Consider the following 6,218-nt stretch of genomic DNA (forward strand, 5'->3'; position numbering starts at 1 on the left):
TCATGTTTTGCAATATGAGTATCAAACGTAGGAAATATTACCTGCTTTTTCAATCAAAATGTCTAAAACAGTTAGAATACATTCAAAATTTCTAAACGTTTAATACCCATTTTGCAAATTAAGAAACTTTGTGTATTTTTTTAGAAAATACGGTATTTTGTGAAACTTTGAGTGTTTCATTCGAAAAAAAACTTTTAAACAGTTGAAATAAATGCAAAATTTCGAATCGTTCGATACCCATATTGAGAATTATAAAAATCCGAGTACTTTCGAGAAAATACGGTATTTTGAGAAATTTTTTGTATTTCATTCAAAAAACACTAAAACAGTTAAAATACATGCAAAATTTCAAATCGTTCGATACCCATAATGCGAGTTATAAAATTTTTAGTATTTTCTAGAAAATACGGTATTTTGAGAAAATTTTAGTATTTGATTCAAAAAACACTGAAACAGTTAAAATACATGCAAAATTTCAAATCGTTTGATACCCAGATTGCGAATTAAAAAATTTTTAGTACTTTCGAGAAAATACGGTATTTTGTTAAAATTTTAGTATTTCATTTAAAAACTCTAAAACAGTAAAAATGCATGCAAAATTTTGAATCGTTTAATACCCATATTGCAAATTATAAAACATGATTGCTTTCAATAAACCGTTATTATTATTTTTTTTAAGTATTTATACGTTGAAACTTAAAATATTATTATTTACTTAGAGCAAGCTTGAAAATTCAACATAATTTGGTTGGTTTCAGTAAATTTTAGAAATATATTAAATATAAGTTATCGTCCGTTATCGTCGATAACATAATCGCCGATAGTATTATCGGAATATCGATAACGATAACGATAGATTATCGTTTGCGTCCCGACGTTAACGATAGAACTATCGTTACCGAACCTCGATAATTTCATCGTTAACAACCTTTGAATTCACTAACGATTTTGCAAGAAAACTTTAAATTGAGAATTTAATACCATAGGCTTATAGTCCATGAAATTACCTAACTTTTGACCTATAGGAGTATGGGTGTTGGAGGCTGTTGGAAAAAGATATTAAGGTTTTTAAAAAATCCATTTTTGACAGTAATTTGCAAAAGCTAAGAGAAAAAGTCAAACCAATCCTGGATGTCTATGGCACATTTTGAAGTGCTTTAAAAGACCTTTCGAATGCATCTAAGAGAGTTGAAATTGATGAAGTTTTACGGAAATGCGAGCAATTTTAAGATTTTTTATGTTTTTTTGACCTCAAACTTCAAAGCCCGTTTTACCCCACTTTCCTTTGTCGTAGAGGGCTCATATTTGGCATGAGTTCATCTCATGTATAGACAAACAAACGCTGAAAATTTCATCCAAATCGGAGCACCTCGATACAACCTGTTACACATTGGTGAAAAACTCGCTCTTAACGAAAGTTTTTTCAACTATTAGCAAAAAATATTTTCAGAAACGACACAAATGTTTTCGATGATATTCCTATTTTACCTAAAATTATTCACTAAATAGGAATTGAGAATGATGTTTTCAACAGAAAAAATAATAATTCTTCAATTTCTTTCAATGTTTACTTTTCATTTGCATAAAAACTTTTTATCCGTACTTCTTTGTGACTCAAAAGGTGCTGGCAATGTAAAATGTAAAATGTAAAATGTAAAATGTAAAATGTAAAATGTAAAATGTAAAATGTAAAATGTAAAATGTAAAATGTAAAATGTAAAATGTAAAATGTAAAATGTAAAATGTAAAATGTAAAATGTAAAATGTAAAATGTAAAATGTAAAATGTAAATGTAAATGTAAATGTAAATGTAAAATGTAAAATGTAAAATGTAAAATGTAAATGTAAAATGTAAATGTAAAATGTAAATGTAAATGTAAATGTAAATGTAAAATTTAAAATGTAAAATGTAAAATGTAAAATGTAAAATATAAAATGTAAAATGTAAAATGTAAAATGTAAAATGTAAAATGTAAAATGTAAAATGTAAAATGTATTTTTTATTTATTCTTGTGGAGTTATCAGATTTTTTTCAAAAATGTTTTTTTTTTTGAAAAGTGATGATTTTTTAAAATTGACTCGTGTGGCACTGATTGTTTATCCACCCACCTTAAATTGTTTTAACCACCTTAAATTGTTTTGTAATAAAATTATTTTAAAAATACCTAAGGTTTGCAACAACATGCAACGTAGATAAATAATGAAAAGTAAAAAAAAATGCACAATCGAACCCCATCTCCCGTAACTTAGTCTAAACGACCATACCCGCACTAAAAATCCAGAACCAGGAATTTGACAAAGAGAAAACACCAACCAATTGCACCAACCTCCCAGTGGTGGGTGGGTCGAGCAGGGAAATGTAGTGTATAGTTTGATTTGAGCATCATCATGATATCGCTCCAGGTTCCTCGATGTAATGACACGGAAAATACACTCCGGACTTACGTGTGCTTTCACCCTCTACTCACCGGATCAGGCCCGAGGTGAGTGTGTGTGTTGTTCGGTAATAACAGTAATCGACCAAGCTGGGCAAACTACCTGGCTGGCGAGCACTATGCAATTGGGTGTTGCTTGGGTGAGGAAAATTTATGGAGCATTTTTGCTGATAGTGTACCCCTTAGGCTTTCGAAGACAAGCATTTCAACGATGACATAATCACATAATCATACGTGGAGTTACCGTTCAGCAGTGGCTTCATAATAAGAGAGCGCTGGCTTTTGCGAGGGCAAAGCTGTGATTGAGAGGTTGAGCGAGTGGAAAGAAAGGAAATCGCTTCATTGTTTGGGAGGGAAAAAGTTAGCAATTCATCGTTCTATTGTGCGAAGCATACATGTTATACAGAATAAGAAAATAAAAATAACGAGTAAAAATCCAACAATTTGTAAATGAATGTTATTTTGATCAGATTTTCTGAAAATATCGAGAAAATATTAAAATAAAATAATAATTTTCTCATGAGTTTGCCAGATTTTTCAATTGAAGATCAATATAAGATGAACCTCTCTCTTTGCCATTTCTTAACAGTTTCCTTTATACGATAATGTATTAATAAAGAATATTAAAAAAATCCATTAAAAACTGATCCTGCAATCCAAAAACTAGTTGTAACATTCATTTTCGGGAGATTTCAAAAATTTTGTATTAGGATAAAAATGCAAGTTCGTTGGTAAAATCTTGTATCATTGAAAGTATGGAAAAACGTACATTTTTTAAATTTATTTTCAACATGATTAAAAATCTATCTTTTCAAAGTATCAACTTGGGATATCTTGCATACACATTAAATAATAGTGTGGGGATGTTGAAAGATAATAATTACTCTATCTAGTTTTTTGAAAACTTTTTCTTACTCTTGTCTATTCCATAGTTATAAGTAATAATTTTCCGATTGAAATACGATGTAAAACACAGCTGAAAGGAACACCAAAACTCTGTTGTGTACCTAAATGAACTCATTGTAACTTGATTATTCACAAATAAAACAGAATTGAATTGAATTGAATAATAATTCCTCTCAAAATATGTCATATATTTTTATGTTTCATATTTTACCTCATTAAGGTGAAAAATCATGTTGAAAATAAAACTTTTATAAAAATATTCGATGCAAATTCATCTGAAATAATGAGTAGTAAAATTTGATTACTTCAAAATCAATCTTTATTTTTCCTTTGAACTTGCTTTAATTTTAAATGATTGTAGTAATTAAGGTTTCAATTTTATTTTGAAAATATTTCATAAAAAATTGTTGGATAAATTTACCATAAACCAACAAAAACTCAAATAGGGATTTATTTAATGCACGCAATCCAATAAATAACAAGACTCAGGAAACTTTTCATGCTCGCATCAACAGTGGCATTGCGAGCCGTTCGACAATATCATTCTCCGGGAAACTTTCTCCCGGATGAGCACACACCTGCCAACAAGCGGAAAAAGTCGTTAAAAGTTAAGTTTAAAAATGGAAAATCCACTGCCTTCGCCGTCTGTGGGAGTATTTTGTAAATTCTTTTTCTAAGCTAATTTGATAATGTTTTAACCAAGTGATAATTTTAAATAACTAAAATTTTCATAAATAGGTCATTCTCTGCCAACTCACACAGCAGTAGCCCCGACCCCTCTTCGATTGGGGTAAAACTTTGCTCTTAGGGGTTATTTTGGTTCCTGATCACGAATCCGAGGTAAATTTTTCGTATTTCGTGACGGTGGGGCGGTACGACCCCTTTCATTTTTCTGGTTTTTAAAAAGACAGGGTTTTTAGTGATTTGTAGCTCGCAACCGTGAAGAGATAGAAATTTGGTGTCAAAGGGACTTTTGTGTAAAATTAGACGCTCAATTTGATGGTGTACGCAAAATCCCGAAAAACCGTATTTTTCATCAAAAAAAGTTAAAAAATAGTTTTAAAATCGCTGCCATTTCCCGTTAATCAAATGTCAAAAATCGTGAGACATGTCATTTTTAGGGAAATTTGATGTACTTTTCGAATTTGAGATAACCCAGAAGGGTCATTTTATCATTTAGAACAAAAAATTTCAATTTTAAATAACGTATTTTTTCTAACTTTGCAGGGTTACATTTTAGAGTGTAACAATGTTTTACAAAGTTGTAGAGCAGACAAAAACAAAAATTTATGGAGACATAAGGGGTTTGCATGTATTCTTCACGAGTTATCAGAATTTTACAAAAAAGTTTTTTGAAAAAGTTATGATTTTGACCAGTTTTACGATTTTTTTAACCCCTAAAACTCAATCGTGTGCTTTTGAAAGTATTTTGTTTCAAAAAACCGGTTTGTTTTTTTTATTTTCGGAAAATCTTCACATACAAGCAGTGCACACGCCACAACCGTCATTCTTATGCAAAATTAGCTGAGCTACCCAAAAAATACTTTGGAAAGCACATGATTGAGTTTTTGGGTTAAAAAATTCGAAAAACTGGTCAAAATCATAACTTTTTCAAAAAAACTTTTTTGTAAAATTCTGTTAACTCGTGAAGAATACATGCTCTACAACTTTGTAGAACATTATTACACTCTAAAATGTAGCCCTGCAAAGTAAGAAAAAACACGTAATTTTAAAATAAAAAAAATTGTTCTAAATGAAAAGATGACCCTTCTGGGTTACTTCAGATTCAAAAAGTATATTAAATTTCCCTTAAAATGAAATGTCTCACGATTTGTGACAGTTGAGTAACGGGAAATGGCAGCGATTTAAAAACTATTTTTAACTTTTTTTGATGAAAAATAGGTTCTATTTCGGAATTTCAAGTACGCCATCAAATCGGGCGTCTAATTTCACACAAAAGTCCCTTTGACACCAAATGTCTATCTCTTCATGGTTGCGAGCCACAAATCACTGAAAAACGTGTCTTAGTAAAAAACCAATAAATGAAAGGGGTCTTACCGCCCCACTGTCACGAGATATAGAAAAATGGACATCGGATACGTGATCACAGACCAAAATTACCCCTTAGACCAAAATTTCACGAAAATCGAAGAGGGGTTGGGCAACTTTTTCCGATTTTGTGTGAGTTGGTGGAGGATTACCGATATATCTAAAATTTAAAGACTACACGTTCTATTGAATGTTTGGCCCGGTTGAAATGTTAGTCCTTATTAATTTTATTTAAATATTGTTTTCGAAATTATTGGAAAATATCACGAATGTTTCATATTTTAACATTGAAACTCAGACCATTCGTTGCTAAGATATCGACATTAGTAATTTTATGGTTGTTTTGGTAAGCCTTGAAAAAGCAATTTTCCTGTTACTTTTTCTTTTATCCATTATTTTGATTCGAGAGGTTCAATCTTCAATGTTTCTTTGACGAAATTTTAGGAAATTTTCTGAGCTTTTCGAAAAAAATATTTGTAGGGATGGATAATCATGGAAACTATTTGAAAAACATTAAAAACCGTAATTTTGCGGGCAAAATGTTACTTTTAATGACTTCATTATAAAAATGGTGCAATTAATCAAATTAAATACATTACTTTTAGATTGCGGATTCAATTTCACATAAAAATTTTTGTGAATTAATTTTAAGTGAGAGATTAATTTGTTTTTTTCAAAAATCGGCTGTTTTTTAATTGATTTAGTGTCTTCGGCAAAATTGTAGGTATTGATGAGGACTATTCAGAAAAAATAGATACACGGAAAAAGTTGGCGATTTTTTTAAAGTTTTTTTTCACAAAAAAACTATTTCCTAAAATCTGTGTTATT

This window comes from Culex quinquefasciatus, chromosome 3, assembly GCF_015732765.1.
Source record: "Culex quinquefasciatus strain JHB chromosome 3, VPISU_Cqui_1.0_pri_paternal, whole genome shotgun sequence".
Lineage (NCBI taxonomy): Eukaryota > Metazoa > Arthropoda > Insecta > Diptera > Culicidae > Culex > Culex quinquefasciatus.